This window comes from Heterodontus francisci, chromosome 36 (genome assembly GCF_036365525.1).
Source record: "Heterodontus francisci isolate sHetFra1 chromosome 36, sHetFra1.hap1, whole genome shotgun sequence".
NCBI lineage: Eukaryota > Metazoa > Chordata > Chondrichthyes > Heterodontiformes > Heterodontidae > Heterodontus > Heterodontus francisci.
The window spans coordinates 12,582,574-12,600,021 of record NC_090406.1 but is presented as its reverse complement, the minus strand read 5'-3'; the positions used below and the strand labels follow the sequence as shown (position 1 = coordinate 12,600,021).

The window sequence follows — 17,448 nt, the reverse complement described above, 5'->3', positions numbered from 1 at the left end:
GAGCGATTGGGTCGACTAGGCCTATATTCACTAGAGTTTAGAAGAATGAGCGGGGATCTCATAGAAACCTATAAAATTCTAACAGGACTGGACAGGCTAGATGCAGGGAGGATGTTCCCAATGGCTGGGGAGTCCAGAACCAGGGTCTCGGGATACAGGGTATGCCATTTAGAACCGGGATGGGGAGAAATTTCTTCACTCAGAGGGTGGTGAACCTATGGAATTCTATACTGCAGAAGGCAGTGGAGGCCAAGTCATTAAATATATTCAAGAAGGAGATAGATATATTTCTTAATGCCAATGGGATCAAGGGATATGGGGAGTACTGAATTAGACGATCAGTCATGATCTTTTTTGAATGGCGGAGCAGGCCTAAAGGGCCAATTGGCCTACTCATGCTCCTATTTTTTAATGTTTCTATGACTTTTTGAAATGTGCATTTAAAATTTTGGGTTCTGAACAACTGTAGTATCAAGTCAATTAGTTCTCATTAATAAAGTAAAATTGGTGGAGGCGGGGGTTATCGAATATTTTTAAGGCAGAGGTAGATAGACTCTTGTTAGGCAAGGGAATCAAAGGTTATCGGGTGTAGATGGGAGTGTGGAATTCGAAATATAAACAGATCAGCCATAATCTTATTGAATGGCAGAGCAGGCTCGAGGGGCTGAATGGCCTACTTCTGCTTCTAATTCCTATGTTCATATGCGTTGACTGGCACATGATCAATATGATATTAGCTAGCTATAAATAAACATGGCACATGATTGGTAGGACCATCTACAGACTCGATATATGCATTCCACTATTATTCTTCTTCTTTGGCCTCCTTGCCTCGAGAGACAATGGGTAAGTGCCTAGAGGTGGTCAGTGGTTTGTGAAGCAACGCCGAGAGTGGCTATAAAGGCCAATTCTAGAGTGACAGACTCTTCTACAGGCACTGCAGATAAAATTGGTTGTCGGGGCTGTTACACAGTTGGCTCTCTCCTTGCACCTCTGTCTTTTTTCCTGCTAACTGCTAAGTCTCTTCGACTCTCAACTCTTTAGCCCCGCCTTTAAGGCTGTCCGCCAGCTCTGGCGATCACTGGCATCTGACTCCCATGACTTGTGGTCAATTTCACAGGACTTCAGGTCATGTTTGCAGACATCTTTAAAGCGGAGACATGGACGGCCGGTGGGTCGGATACCAGTGACGAGCTCGCTGTACAATGCGTCCTTGATGATCCTGCCATCTGCCATGCGGCTCACAAGGCCAAGCCATCCCAAGTGCCGCTGACTCAGTAGGGCGTATATGCTGGGGATGTTAGCCGCCTCGACGATACGGTCCTGCCACCTGATACCAAGGATTCTCCAGAGGCAGCGACGATGGAATGAGTTAAGACGTCGCTCTTGGCTGACATATGTTGTTCAGGCCTTGCTGCCGTAGAGCAAGGTACTGAGGACACAGGCTTGAAACACTCTGACTTTTGTGTTCCGTGTCAGTGCACCATTTTCCCACGTCCTCTTGGCCAGTCTGGACATAGCAGTGGACGCCTTTCCCATGAGCTTGTTGATTTCTGCATTGAGAGACAGGTGATAGTTGAGCCTAGGCAGGTGAACTCTTGAACCACTTCCAGAGTGTGGTTACCGATATTGATGGATGGAGCATTTCTGATGTCCTGTCCCATGATGTTAGTTTTCTTGAGGCTGATGGTTAGGACAAATTCGTTGCAGGCAGCCACAATCCTGTCGATGAGTCTCTGCAGACACTCATCTGTGTGGGATGTTAATGCAGCATCGTCAGCAAAAAGGAGTTCCCTGATGAGGACCTTCCGTACTTTGCTCTTCACTCTACGACGGGCAAGGTCGAACAACCTGCCATCTGATCTTGTGTGGAGGAAAATTCCTTCTTCTGAAGACTTGAACGCATGTGAGAGCAGCGGTGAGATGATCCCAAACAGTGTAGGTGCGAGAACACAGCCCTGTTTCACGCCACTCAGGATAGGAAAGGGGTCTGATGAGGCGCCACGATGCTGAATTGTGCCTTTCATAGTGTCATGGAATGAGGTGATGATACTTAGTAGTTTTGGTTGACATCCGATCTTTGCTAATAGCCTGAAGAGACCACGTCTGCTAACGAGGTCAAAGGCTTTGGTGAGATCTCATGGATAGATTCCACTATTACCCAGACAGAATGAAACTGCCCAGGATATAAATGACCCTTCTGGAAGTGTACACGTTGGCATCAAGTGAGGACTAGATTGGGGTTAGCTGCATTATTCACAGCTGAACTGCCTGCTAGATTTATACATGAAGAATGGTACCTTGCCCTAATGAGCCGGCATCTATAGAATCAGGCACCGGTAAAAGAGCAGAGAAAAAGGCAAGAAGAAACCAGTAAAAATTGCAACAAAAACTTCAAATGGAAGAAAATTCTCAACTGCTAAATTTTAGAACAATCAGACTGACAGCTGCAAGCCCAGCTGAGTGGATGTGGTCGGGCTGTCGCGGGGAATTCAAAATGGGAAACCACATTTAAAAAAAAAATCAGCAAGTAAATCTTACAAAAACAGATTTACAAACCTGCAGGTTTTTTGGAGGCAGTTCTTACATGTTCTTAACTACTATGTGTGATTTGGAGTTTCCTTAGCACTTGCTATTAATTTTACGGCATGAGGAATTACTGGGAGGTGGATCCAGCCACTTACTAGATACCACCACCACTGTAGCTGCTGCAAAACAAATATGTATACCATGCAATATGCCTGCTTACATCCATAATCTGGTGAAGTCTTTCACGTATAAAATTCTGTGTCATAAACTAACAGGCACAAAATCAAGATAAAAAAAGTCCTCCCGTTTCATATCACTACCCACATATTGACTAACAAAATTCTCAGGAACGAGAAAATCAGTATTGGTATCACGATTGTGAACAGAGCATTCACATTTTTGTACTCGCGAAAAGATGGATTGTTAGAGTTGCATTATACTGAATGCTAGAACAACTTGCATTGTATTCCATCACAATATGTAACCTCATGGCCCAGCATATCCCTCACTATCAATTCCATATGAGGTGACCAACCCTGTTCAATGCCTAGTGTAGAGAACATGCCAGGAACAGCACTAGGCATACCTAAAATTGGAGTGCCATCCAAGTGAAGCTACACACAGGACTTCATACACGCTAAATAGCAGAGATAACACACTACAGACAGAGCTGAGCAATCTCAACCCAATGGATCAGATCAAAGCTCTGCAGTCCTGCCACAGTTGTGAATGGTAGTGGACAATTAAAAAACAATCTGATCCATCTGTGGTTAAGATCTAGAATGCACTGCCTGAGAGTGTGGTGGAGGAAAATTCAAGTGTGGCTTTCAAAAGGGAATTGAATAAATATCTAAAGATAAAAAATTTGAAGGGCCATAGGGAAAGGGCAGGGTGGGACTAGCTGAAGCAGCCACATAAATACAAGGCCATAAAAGCAAGTTGGAAGCTGGGTATACTCTACAGCAAGTAACTCACCTCCCGACTTCCCAAAGCCTTTGCACCACTTACAAGGGACATCAGGAGTGAGATAGAATACTCTCCACATGCCTGGATGAGTGCAACTCTAACACTCAACAAGCTCAACACCATCCAACACAAAATAGCGCATTTGATCAGCACTTCACCCACCACCATAAACATTAATTCCCTTCATCACCGGTACAACACAACTGCACAAATTGCATTATAGCAACTAGCCAAGGCTTTTTCGACAGCACCTCTGAAACCAGCAACCTCTAACTACCTAGAAAGAAAAGGTCAGCAGCCGCATAGGAACACCATCACTTCCAAGACACACCATCATGACTTGGAAATATATTGCCGTTCCTTTATCATCACTGAGTCAAACTCTTGGAACTCTCTCTCCAACAGCACTGTTGGAGTACATTCACCATGGACTGCAGCAGATTACCACCATCTTCTCAAGGACAATTGGGGTGGGCAATAAATGCTGGCCTTGTCAGTGATACCCATATCCTATGAATGAATCAAAAAATGAAAAACAACCATAAAATCCTCTAGTATCATTATATCAAATAAATATGCCATTAAATTTTCTGAAGCAGCGAGAGTGCAAGCGAGGTGTCAGCTGGGAAGGTGAGACGGGATGGGAGAATATTTAATTGGGGGAGGGGAAATTACAATGCTATTAGGCAGGAACTGGGGAGCATAAATTGGGAACAGATTCTCTCAGGGAAATGCACGACAGAAATGTGGAGGTTGTTTAGGGAGCACTTGCTGCGACTGCTGGATAGGTTTGTCCCGATGAGGCAGGGAAGGGATGGTAGGGTGAAGGAACCTTGGGTGACAAGAGATGTGGAACAGCTAGTCAAGAGGAAGAAGGAAGCTTACTTAAGGTTGAGGAAGCAAGGATCAGACAGGGCTCTAGAGGGTTACAAGGTAGCCAGGAAGGAACTGAAGAATGGACTTAGGAGAGCTAGAAGGGGACATGAAAAAGTCTTGGCGGGTAGGATTAAGGAAAATCCCAAGGCGTTCTACACTTATGCGAGGAACAAGAGGATGGCCAGAGTGAGGGTAGGGCCGATCAGGGATAGTGGAGGGAACTTGTGCCTGGAGTCGGAGGAGGTAGGGGAGGTCCTAAATGAATACTTTGCTTCAGTATTCACTAGTGAGGGGGACCTGGACGTTTGTGAGGACAGCGTGGAACAGGCTGATATGCTTGAACAGATTGAGGTTAAGAGGGAGGATGTGCTGGAAATTTTGAATGATATGAGGACAGATAAGTCCCCGGGGCCAGACGGGATACACCCAAGGATATTACGGAAAGCGAGGGAAGAGATTGCTGTGCTTTTGGCGATGATCTTTGCGTCTTCACTGTCCACTGGAGTAGTACTGGATGATTGGAGGGTGGCAAATGTTGTTCCCTTGTTCAAGAAAGGGAATAGGGATAACCCTGGGAATTATAGACCAGTCAGTCTTACGTCGGTAGTGGGCAAATTATTGGAGAGGATTCTGAGAGACAGGATTTATGATTATTTGGAAAAGCATGGTTTGATTAGAGACAGTCAGCATGGCTTTGTGAGGGGCAGGTCATGCCTCACAAGCCTTATTGAATTCTTTGAAGATGTGACAAAACACATTAATGAAGGAAGAGCAGTGGATGTGGTGTATATGGATTTTAGCAAGGCGTTTGATAAGGTTCCCCATGGTAGGCTCATTCAGAAAGTAAGGAGGCATGGGATTCAGGGAAGGTTGGCTGTCTGGATACAAAATTAGCTGGCCCATAGAAGTCAGAGGGTGGTAGTAGATGGAAAGTATTCAGCATGAAGCTCGGTGACCAGTGGTGTTCCACAAGGACACCAACATCCACTATAAGCCCACTGACTCCCACAGCTACCTTGACTACACTTCTTCACACCCTACCTCCTGTAAGGACTCCATTCCATTCTCCCAGTTTCTCCGTCTCCGACGCATCTGCTCTGATGATGCTACCTTCCATGACGGTGCTTCTGATATGACCTCCTTTTTCCTCAACCGAGGATTTCCCCCCCACTGTGGTTGACAGGGCCCTCAACCGTGTCCGACCCATTCCCCGCACCTCTACCCTCACCCCTTCCCCTCCCTCCCAGAACCGTGACAGGGTTCCCCTTGTCCTCACTTTTCATCCCACCAGCCTCCATATCCAAAGGACCATCCTCCGCCACCTCCAGCGTGATGCCACTACCAGTCGCATCTTCCCCTCCCTTCCCCGTCAGCATTCTGAAGGGATCGTTCCCTCCGCGACACCCTGGTCCACTCCTCCATTACCCCCACCACCTCGTCCCCGTCCCAGGGCACCTTCCCCTGCAATCGCAGGTGTAATACCTGCCCATTTACCTCCTCTCTCCTCACTATCCCAGGCCCCAAACACTCCTTTCAGGTGAAGCAGCGATTTACTTGTACTTCTTTCAATGCAGTATACTGTATTCGCTGCTCACAGTGTGGTCTCCTCTATATTGGGGAGACCAAGCGCAGACTGGGTGACCGCTTTGCGGAACATCTCCGCTCAGTCCGCAAGCAGGACCCTGAGCTTCCGGTTGCTTGCCATTTCAACACTCCCCCCTGCTCTCATGCTCACATCTCTGTCCTGGGATTGCTGCAGTGTTCCAGTGAACATCAACGCAAGCTCGAGGAACAGCATCTCATCTACCGATTAGGCACACTACAGCCTGCCGGACCGAACATTGAGTTCAATAATTTCTGAGCATGACAGCCCCCCCATTTTACTTTCATTTTTAGTTATTTTTTCACATTCCTTTTTAACATTTTTTACAATCTTTTTTTGCATTTATTTCATTTCATCTTAGTTTGTTCAGTTTGCTTACCCACTGTTTTTTTCAGGTTGTTTTTCTTCAGGTTTGCACTTGCTGCTGTTCAATATTCAGTATATTCACACCTAATCTGTACTAATGCTTTGTCTTTCAACACACTATTAACATATTGTTTGCCTTTGCTCCGTGACCTTTTGGTCAGCTATGTGGCCGGGTCCAATCTGCACCTTCTCCTTTGTTATCTCTTGCCCCACCCCCACCTCACTTGTTTATAATCTGTGACTTTTCTAATATTTGTCAGTTCCGAAGAAGGGTCACTGACCCGAAACGTTAACTCTGCTTCTCTTTCCACAGATGCTGCCAGACCTGCTGAGTGATTCCAGCATTTCTTGTGTTTGTGTTCCACAAGGATCTGTTCTGGGACCTCTGCTCTTTCTGATTTTTATAAATGACTTGGATGAGGAAGTGGAAGGCTGGGTTAGCAAGTTTTCCGATGACACGAAGGTTGCTGGAGTTGTGGATAGTGTGGAAGGCTGTTGTAGGTTGCAATGGGACATTGACAGGATGCAGAGCTGGCGTGAGAAGTGGCAGATGGAGTTCAACCTGGAAAAGTGTGAAGTGATTCATTTTGGAAGGTCGAATTTGAATGCAGAATACAGGCTTAAAGACAGGATTCTTGGTAGTGTGGAGGAACAGAGGGATCTTGGGGTCCATGTCCATCGATCGCTCAAAGTTGCCACCCAAGTTGATAGGGTTGTTAAGAAGGTGTATGGTGTGTTGGCTTTCATTAACAGGGGGGTTGAGTTAAAGAGCCGCGAGGTTATGCTGCAGCTCTATAAGGCCCTGGTTCAGTTCTGGTCGCCTCATTATAGGAAGGATGTGGAAGCTTTAGAGAGGGTGCAGAGAAGATTTACCAGGATGCTGCCTGGACTGGAGGGCATGTCCTACGAAGAAAGATTGAGGGAGCTACGGCTTTTCTTATTGGAGCGAAGAAGGATGAGAGGTGACTTGATGGAGGGGTACAAGATGATGAGAGGCATAGATAGAGTGGATAGCCAGAGACTTTTTCCCAGGGTGGAAAGGGGTATCACCAGGGGGCATAATTTTAAGGTGATTTGAGGAAGGTTTCGGGGAGATGTCAGAGGTAGGTTCTTTACACAGAGAGTGGTGGGTGCGTGGAATGCACTGCCAGCGGTGGTAGTAGCAGATACATTAGGGGCATTTAAGCAACTCTTGGATAGGTCCATGGATGATAGTAGAATGAAGGGTAGGTAGTTAGTTTGATCTTAGAGTAGGTTAAAGGTTCGGCACAACATCGTGGACCGAAGGGCCTGTACTGTGCTATACTGTTCTATGTTCTAATTTTCTTTACATATAGACTAAGTTTAAGAAGTGAGTCTCTATCAAATATAATTTTAAAAAATTAAGTGAGCTGCTCTACTGGTTGACAAGCTCTGCAAGCAGAATTTTTCTACTGGCTGAAAAGGCACAGGTTTGGACCTAACACACTTTAGAAACGCCAGTTAGCAAAATTACTATCTTTAACAATCCAATTTTTGAAGCTGTAAATTGAAATACAACTAGAAAAGGCTGCATTTCCCTATCAAACAACAAAATCAGCAATGAGAACAGAGATGCCGGAAATACTCAACAGGTCTGACGGCATCTGTGTAGAGAAACAGATAGCGTTTCAGGTCCGTGACCTTTCATCAGAACTGGCAAAAATATAACTACCTTTGAGCAAGGTGAAAGGGGGGGGGGGGGGGGGCGGAGGAGACGGAAGAACAACAACAACAGGGAAGGTCTGTGATAGGATGGAGGGCAGGAGAGAATAAATGACAGAGATGTCATGGAACAGAAGGCAAATGAAGTGCTAAACAGTTGTAGTAAAAGACAAAGCATTTGTCCAGAGAGAGTGCTAATGACAGAATAATGAACAGCTCTGTCCAAAAGCAAAAACATGAAAAACAAGTTTAAGACTAACACATGATTAAAAACATATAAAAAATAAAAAGTAAATAAAAAATAACAGGGCTCATGGTCTGAAATTATTGAACTCAATATTGAGTTCAGAAGGCTGTAGAGTGCCTAATCAGAAGATGAAGTGCTGCTCCTTGAGCTTGCATTGGCGGCACAGTGGTTAGCACCGCAGCCTCACAGCTCCAGAGACCCGGGTTCGATTCTGGCTACTGCCTGTGCGGAGTTTGCAAGTTCTCCCTGTGTCTGCGTGGGTTTTCGCCGGGTGCTCCAGTTTCCACCCACATCCAAAGACTTGCAGGTGATAGGTAAATTGGCTGTTGTAAATTGCCCCTAGTGTAGGGAGGTGATAGGGAATATGGGATTACTGTAGGGTTAGAATAAATGGGTGGTTGTTGCTCGGCACAGACTCTGTGGGCCGCAGGGCTTGTTTCAGTGCTGTATCTCTAAATAAATAAATTGAGCTTCAGTGCAACACTGCAGCAGGCCGAGGACAGGAATGTGGGCACGAGAGTAGGTTGGTAAATTAAAATGGCAGAACCAGAAGCTCTGGATCAAGCTTGTGGATCGAGTGGTGGTGTTCTGCAAAGTGGTCACCGAATTTACGTTTAGTATCCCCAGTGCAGAGACAACCACATTGTGAGTAGCGAATACAGTATACTAAATTGAAAAAAGTACAAGTAAATCGCTGATTCACCTGGAAAGAGTGCTTGGGGCCTTGGCTGGTGAGGGGAGAGGAGTTAAAAAGGATAGGTATTACATCACCTGCGATTGCATGGGAAGGTGCCATGGGAAGGGGACAAGGTGCCAGGGGTGGAGGAGGGAACGGTCCCTTCGGAATGCTGACAGGGATGGGAAGGGAAGATGTGTTTGGTGGTGGCATCACGCTGGAGGTGGCGGAGGAAGATCCTTTGGATGTGGAGCCTGGTGGGGTGGAAAGTGAGGACAAGGGGAACCCCTGGCGTCGTCGTGGGAGGGAAGGTGATGAGAGCGGAAGTGCAGAAAATGGGTGGACACCGTTGAGGGCACTGTCAACCACAGTGCGGGGGAATCCTTGGTTGAGGAAAAACGACATACCAAAAGCACTGCTGTAGAAGGTTACATCATCAGAACAGATGTGCAGACGGAGAAACTGCGAGAATGGAATAAATTCCTTACAGGAGGCAGGGTGCGAGGAACTGTAGTCAAGGTAGCTGCCATTTCCTGCACTTGCCCCGAACTGGAAAACGTCAACTTTGCTTCGAATTTCCACCCTTCTCTCTTTCACATGTTCCATCTGTGCCACTTCCCTTCCTCGACTTCTCTGTCTCCACCTCTGGGGATAGGCTGTCCACTAATATTTATTATAACATCGAGGGCTGAAGGGCCTGTACTGCGCTGTAATGTTCTATGTTCTATAAGCGCACTGACTCCCACAGCTACCTCGACTACACTTACTCATAATTTGTGTCTGACTAGACTCCTGTGAAACAGCAGAGGATATTCTCCTATATTAAAGCAATATGTAAATGCACGTTGCTGTTGATGATAATGTTTATCGACCCATGATGAAACAGCACAATCTGTTTGGCTGGCTCGCCATTAAAAAAAACCATGACCAGTTGTCTTGAGAATAGTCTTCTGTGGTCATCTTACCTAACTACATCTTGAATGAGAAAGTATTTGAGTTGCTGCACTTTGAGACAGCCATCTATATTTATGCCAGAAACACAACTGATGTGAACATTTTGTGCCAGTCAAAAGAAATGTACACTAAATATTAGCAAAGATTCACTTCCGACTAGTCCTACATGTAGTATTTTCTTTCAACCATAATGGACACATGGCCACCTGGCTTCCAGACCTAGTTAAATCACCTGAAAAACATGCCTATACCTCTCTGTAGCCAAATTTTATTGCTCAGAATCACAGAATTGTTACAGCACAGGAGGCGGCCATTCAGCCCATCACGCCCACACTGGCTGTCTGAAAGAGCAACTCCCTCAGTTCCATTCCCCTGCCTTCTCCCCGTAACCCTGCACATTCTTCCTTTTTATATAACTATCTAATTCCCTTTTGAATGCTTCAGTTGAACCTGCCTCCACCACCTCCTCAGGTAGCGCATTCCAGACCTTAACCACTCGTAGCGTGAAAGTTTTTTTCCTCATGTCACTTTTGCTTCTCTTACCAAACACTTTAAATCTGTGCCCTCGCTCTCGATCCTCACACGAGTGGGAATAGTTTCTCACTATCTACTCTGTCCAGACCCCTCACGATTTTGAATATCTCTATCAAATCAACTCTTAGCCTTCTCTGCTCCAAGGAAAACAGTCCGAACTTCTCCAATCTATCTTCATAACTGAAATTCCTCATCCCTGGAACCATTCTTGTGAATCTTCTCTGTACTCTCTCCAATGCCCTCACATCTTTCCTCAAGTGCGGTGCCCACAATTGGACGCAACACTCCAGCTGAGGCAGAACTAGTGTCTTATACAAGATCAACATAACTTCCTTGCTCTTGTACTCTATGCCTCTCTTAATAAAACCCAGTATACTGCATGCTTTATTAACCGCTCTCTTAACCTGTCCTGCCACTTTCAATGACTTATGCACATATACACCTAGGTCCCTCTGCTCCTGCAACCCCTTTAGAATTGTACCCTTTATTCTATATTGTATCTCCATGTTCTTCCTACCAAAATGAATCACTTCACATTTCTCTGCATTGAATTTCATCTGCCACCTGTCTGCCCATTCCAACTTATCTATGTCTTTTTGAAGCTCTACACTATCCTCCTCACAGATCACAATACTTCCAAGTTTCGGATCATCTGCAAACTTTGAAATTGTGCCCTGTACACCAAGGTCTAGGTCATTAATATATACCAGGAAAATCAAGAGTCCCAACATTGATTTCTGGGGAACTCCACTACAAACCTTCCTCCAGCCCGAAAAACATTCATTAACCACTACTCTTCATTTCCTATCACTCAGCCAATGTTGTATCCATGTTGCTACTGTCCCTTTTATTCCATGAGTGACAAGTTCGTTCACAAGTCTATTGTGTGGTAATGTATCAAATGCCTTTGGAAAGTCCATGTACACCACATCAACAGCACTGCCCTCATCAACCCTCTCTGTTACCTCCTTAAAAACTCCAGCACGTTAGTTAAACATGATTTTCCCTCAAGAAATTCATACTGGCTTTCCTTAACTAACTCACATTTGTCCATGTGACTATTGATTTTGTCCCGAATTATTTTTTCTCGAAGTTTTCCCACCACCAAAGTTAAACTGATTGGCCTGGGCTTATCTTTACACCCTTTTTTGAACAAAGGTGTAAACATTTGCAATTCTCCAGTCCTCTGGTACCACCCGAGTCTAAGGAAGACTGAAAAATTATGGCCGGTGCCTCTGAGATTTCCACCCTCACTTCCCTCAGTATCTTTGGATGCATCTCATCCGGCTTTATCCACTTTAAGTACAGACAGCCTATCTAATACTTCCTCTTTATCAATGTTAAATCCCGCTATTGTCTGACTTACCTCGTCTTTCAACATTACCATGGAAGATGATGAAACCCAGGCAAAGACAGAGGTAAATATCATTTAATATCTCAGCTATGCCTTCTGCCTCCATGTATAAATCCCCTTTCTGGACCCTAATCAAACCCACTCCTCCTTTTATCACCCTTTTGCTATTTATGTGCTGATAGAAAACTTTGGGATTTCCTTTAATGCTAGCTGCCAGTCTATTTTCATGCTCTCTCTTTGCTTCTTTTACTTTTTCACTTCCCCTCTGGACCTTCAGCCTGGTTCTCAATAGTATTTTCTACCTGGCATCTGTCAATAGCACACTTTTTTCTTCTTTATCTTAATCTCTACCACTTTTGTCATTCAGGGGGCTCTGGATTTGTTTGCCCTACTTTTCCCCTTCGAGGGAACATACCCTGACTGTGCCCGAACTCTCTCTTCTTTGAAGGTAGCCCATTGTTTATCTACTGGTTTTCCTGCCCCAGCTTTTGACTCCAATTTATTCATCCCAGCTCCATTCTTACCCCATTGAAGTTGGCCTTCCCCCAGTTAATTATTCTTTCCCTGGATTGCTCTTCGTCCTTTTCCATAGTTGACCTTATGATACAATGACCACTATCCCCTAAATGCTCTCCTACAGATACTTGATTCACTTGGCCCACCTCATTCCCAAGAACCAGGTTTAGCAGCACCTCCTTTCTCGTTGGACTCTGCAAAAAGGGAAACCATAAATTCATTTTCCATTACAAATCACCTCAATATAACCACCTCTTCTGTCCCCCATCCACTCACTCAACAATAGTTGCAAGGGGCTCAGGGATTTCTATGGCTCCAATGCAGAGACTGTTTTTATTGACATACAATTTTACAGATACGTAATTTTCAAACAGCAGTAGATATGGGGTGTGCTTTTAACAGGAACAAAGCCTTTTATCATCATGGACAAAAAGTATTAGATAAACAAAGTTACAATTACATTTCATTCAAGAATGAGCTGCACTCTGTACTGACAAGAAAACTATACCAGTAACACACATCCCTTTGGACATTAAAAATAAACTATTTTTAGCACCTTTCTGATGCAAACATTGTAGTTAAGGAGGAGGAGTGTGAAAAACTGGATGGGATAAACATGGTGAGGAGAAATATTATGGGGTTTAGCATCTTTGAAAGTAGAAGATCACCAGGCCCAGGTGAAGTGCATCGCAGGCTGTTAAGAGACCATGTCTGACCATGTTGATTGCATTTTTTGAGGGGGTAACAGAGGGTCAATGCAGGTAGCCCATTTGATGTAGCTTATATGGATTTTAAGTATAGCTTTTGGCAAGTTCCCACATGACAAACTGGTCAGAAAAGTAAAAGCCCATGGGATCCAAGGGTAAGTGGCAAGTTGCATCCAAAATTGGCTCCGTGGCAGGAAGCAAAGGGAAATGGTTGATGAGTGTTTTTGTGAATAGAAGACAGTTTCAAGTGGTATTCTGTAAGGCTCAGTACTTGGTCCTTTGCTTTCTGTGGTATACATCAATGATTTAGCCTCAAATATAGGAGGCATGATTAAGAAGTTTGCAAACGATAAAAAAAAAAATGGCTGTGTGGTTGATAGTGAGGAAGAAAACTTCAGACTGCAGGAAGATGTCAATGAACTGTTCAGATGGACAGAAAAATGGCAAGTGCAATTCAATCCAGAGAAGTGCAGGCTAATGCATTTTTCTTTAATCTGATCATGATTTTGCCAGCATTTTGTTTTATTTATTTCATGGGATGTGGACATCGCTGTCAAGACAATTTGTTGCCCATACCTAATTGCCCCCGAGAAGGTTGTGGTGAGCTGCCTTCTTGAACTGCTGCAGTCCATCTACTGTAGGTACATACACAGTGTGTTAGGGAAGGAGTTCCAGGATTTTGATCCAACAACAGAAGGAATGGTGATATATTTCCAAGTCAGGATGGTGAGAGACTTGGAAGGGGAAGTTTCAGATGGTGGCGTTTCCACTGATTTGCTGCTCTTATCCTTCTAGACGGAAGAGGTCGCGGGTTTAGAAGGTGCTGTCAAAGAAGGTATGGAGAGTTGCTGCAGTGCATCTTGTATCTGCTACACACTGCTGCCACTGTGCGTCGGTGGTGGATGGAGTGAACGGTGAAGGTGATGGTTGGGATGCCGATTAAGTGGGCTGCTTTGTCCTGGATGGCGTCGAGCTTCTTGAGTGTTGTTGCAGCCGCACTCATCCAGCCAAGTGGAGAGTATTCCAACACATTCTTGACTGGTGCCTTGTAGATGGTGGACGGGCTTTGAGGAGTCAGGAGGTGAGTTACTCGCCGCAGAATTTCCAGCCTCTGACCTGCTCTTGTAGCCACAGTACTTATGTGGCTGCTTCAGTTCTGTTTCTGGTCAGTGGTTAGCCCCCAGGACGATGATAGTGGGGGATTCAGCGATGGTAATGCCGTTGAATGTCAAGGAGAGATTTTTAGAATCTCTCTTAGAGATCATCATTACTTGGCACTTGTGTGGTGCGAATGCTACATTTATTGTCCATCCATAATTGCCCTTGAAAAGGTGATGAGCTGGCTTTTAAAAACAGTGGCAGTCCATGTGGTGTAGGTACACCCACAGTGCTATTAGGGAATTCCAAGATGCTGCACAGCGACAGTAAAGGAACAGAGACATTTCCAGGCCAAGATGGTATGTGACTTGGAGGGGAACTTGCATGTGATCATGTTCTCATGCAGCTGATCCCCTTGATCGCACAGGTGGTAGAGGCCGTGGATTTGGAAGGTACAGTTGAAGGAGCCCTGGTGAGTTGCTGCTGTGCATCTTGTAGATTGTAAACACTGCTGCCACTGTGAAATGGTGGTGGAGGAAACGCCAATCAAACGGGTCCCAGAAGGTGTCGAGCTTCGACTGTTGTTGGAGCTGCACTCATCCAGGCAAATGGGGAGTATTCCATCACACTCTTGACTCATACCTTATAGATGGTAGGCAGGCTTTGGGGAGTCAGGTGGCGAGTTACTTGCCGCAGATTTTCCAGCCTCTGACCTGCTAGTTGGCACAATATTTAGATGGCTTGTTCAGTTAAGATTCTGGTCAATAGTGACGCCCCCCAGAAATTTGATGATAGGAGAATTCAGAGATGGCAAGACCAGCGAATGTCAAGGAAGATTCTGGCTCACCAGCCCAAGTCTGAATATCGTTCAGGTCTTGTTGCACACGGTCACAACTTCGTTATCTGACGAGTTGCAAATGGAATTTGGGGAGGGCACACAAGGCATGGGAATGCACGTTAAACAGTAGGATACTGAAATGCAATCGAACAGAGGGACCTTGAAGTTTATGTCCACACACACACACCTGAAGGTAGTACAGGTAGATAAGGTGGTTAAGACATATAGGATACTTTTATTTATTAACAAAGGCAAAGAACACAAGAGCAGGGAGGTTCTGCTAGAACCGTGTAAAAATAATAGTTAGGCCACAGAAAGAGTACTGTATGCAGTTCTGGTCAGCACATTACAGGAAGGATGCGTTAGCATTAAAGAGAGTATAAAGATTTATAGGGATGTAGCTGGGACTGGAGAACTTGAGCTATGAGGAAAGATTTGATAGGATCTTTTCTTTGGAGCAGAGGAAGCTGAAGAGAGATTTAATTGAGTTGTATCAAATTATAAAGCCTAGCTGGAGTAGATAGGAAATACCTAATTCCCTTAGCAGGTCAATAACCAAGGGACATGGATTTAAAGTAATTGGCAGTAGGACTAGTGGGAGTTGAGGAGAACATTTTTCACTCAGTGGGTGGTGGGGTCTGGAACTCACCAGCTAATGGGTGGTACAGGCAGAAGCCGTCACTGCATTTAATAAGGACCTGGATATGCACTTGAAGTGCCGGAACCTATAAGGTTACGGAACAAGAGCTGGAATGTGGAATTAGGCTGGATAGTTCTTTTTCTACTTGCACAGAACCAATGAACTGAATGGCATACTTCTGAGCTGTAAATTCCCCTGATTCTGGACATCTTCTACTGCGGTCTCCTGCTTATACCTTGGTAAAGGCACTATATAAATGCAAGTTATTGTTGCTAGGCCACTTCAATGGCCTATATGCCCTGGAGAAGTACTACTGCAAAGAGTAGTCACAAATTCAGACTGATCTGAGGGATAAGATTCCACCCTACTACTGGTTGCCACATTTAGAATTCCCAGACTGTAGTATGGTTTCTCAGGATCAGGCAGCTCTGAAACAGCCCTAGAATAGTCTTACAGCTGCATCTGCTATTTGTGACAGGGCTACTCCAGGACACACAGGCATTTCTCTGATAAGTAGAGTAAAAGGAAGACCCTTGTTCAGCAACAGATTTTTTTCAAGTTGTATATCTAACAGTTTCTTCTTTAAATTGCTGCCCTATAGTTTTCTTTCTCCTTCTGAAAAAAGGTCTATTTATAATGACTAAAATAAAAGAAAAATACTGCAGATGCTGGAAATCTGAAATAAAAAGAAGAAATGCTGGAAATACTCAGCAGGTCTGGCAGCATCTGTGGAGAGAGAAGCAGAGTTAACGTTTCAGGTCAGTGACCCTTCTTCGGAACTCCAGTTCCAAAGAGGGGTAACGTTAACTCTGTTTCTCTCTCCACAGTTCTTCTATTTATAATGACATTTGCTTTAGCAGTAGCAGCAAACTATCACGTTAATTCCAGGGATATTAAAATAATTGCTTAGAGATCAAGTTACTTGAACAGCAAGATTAGTGAAATTATATAGTGGTTTTGCATCGTCTACAGAAAAATATAGTGTTCAAGTACAAAACAATACACAATTGAAAGAAATAGCACTCAAAATCATGGTTTATAAGCGGCAGGCAACCACTAATCACAAATTTACAATGCCCACTGTAATGACAACTTACTCCGAATCAACTACTGGAAGAGAAGAAACTGATGGTCAAGAATTAAAAGGGCCTAATGCCCCTTTGATATACCCAGTAGACCTACCATTTAAATAAAATCCGGTGCAATACTTTTGGTCCAACTTAGGCAGCGACTTAGTTAAAAGTCATCGGTGATTTTTTAAAATTTTTTATAAACTAAGCACAATAAACAGCACCTGCCAACAATAAAACCAAGTGAAGAGGTACCCACTTGCTCACAATCACTGAAGGATGAATATAACGGTGTTGAGAGGAACACAAACCCATCTTTCCTCCTTTCCCAGCAGAAACTCGGCGATTGACTCGAACACCGTAGGCGTGAGGGTTTATTTGTCCTTATTTTCTCCCAAAATAGACTTGCTTCGTTTCCAAACTATGCCGTGAACAGAGCAGGACGCTCAACTCTTTCTTGCCCTCTCCCAGCCACCTCCTATTATTTTATTTTTGCTTCAACTCTCTCTTGATCCTGTGGTCGTCGGAGCAACGACCAAGTTCTGATTGCAGAAAATGGACCGAAGGGAGGGCGGGAGAGAGGTACTTCCGGGTCAAGGGTCGCCAGCGGCCAAAACCCCGCCCACTCCAGCCGTTCCTTTCAAATCGCGTCACTAAATGGTCGCCCATGCCAGGCCTCCCGCCACGTGACGATAACTACGACTTCGATTTCTTTTAAGCATATTTATTTTGAAATTATTTGCCCATTTTGATTATTTTGCCTCCCCCCGCCACCTAACGTTAAGGGGATG

At 44.6% G+C, this 17,448-nt stretch overlaps 1 protein-coding gene across 1 annotated transcript in view; it reads right to left on the bottom strand.

Annotated features, from left to right (window-relative positions):
* LOC137351435 (PWWP domain-containing DNA repair factor 3B-like) overlaps nucleotides 1–17,240 on the bottom strand; it is a 55,849-nt gene extending 38,609 nt beyond the window's left edge. The window contains exon 1 of the mRNA XM_068015880.1: nucleotides 16,917–17,240. The gene's annotated coding sequence lies outside the window, so the exon portion shown is untranslated. The remainder of the gene's footprint in view (nucleotides 1–16,916) is intronic.
* Between the last annotated feature and the right edge of the window lie 208 nt (nucleotides 17,241–17,448).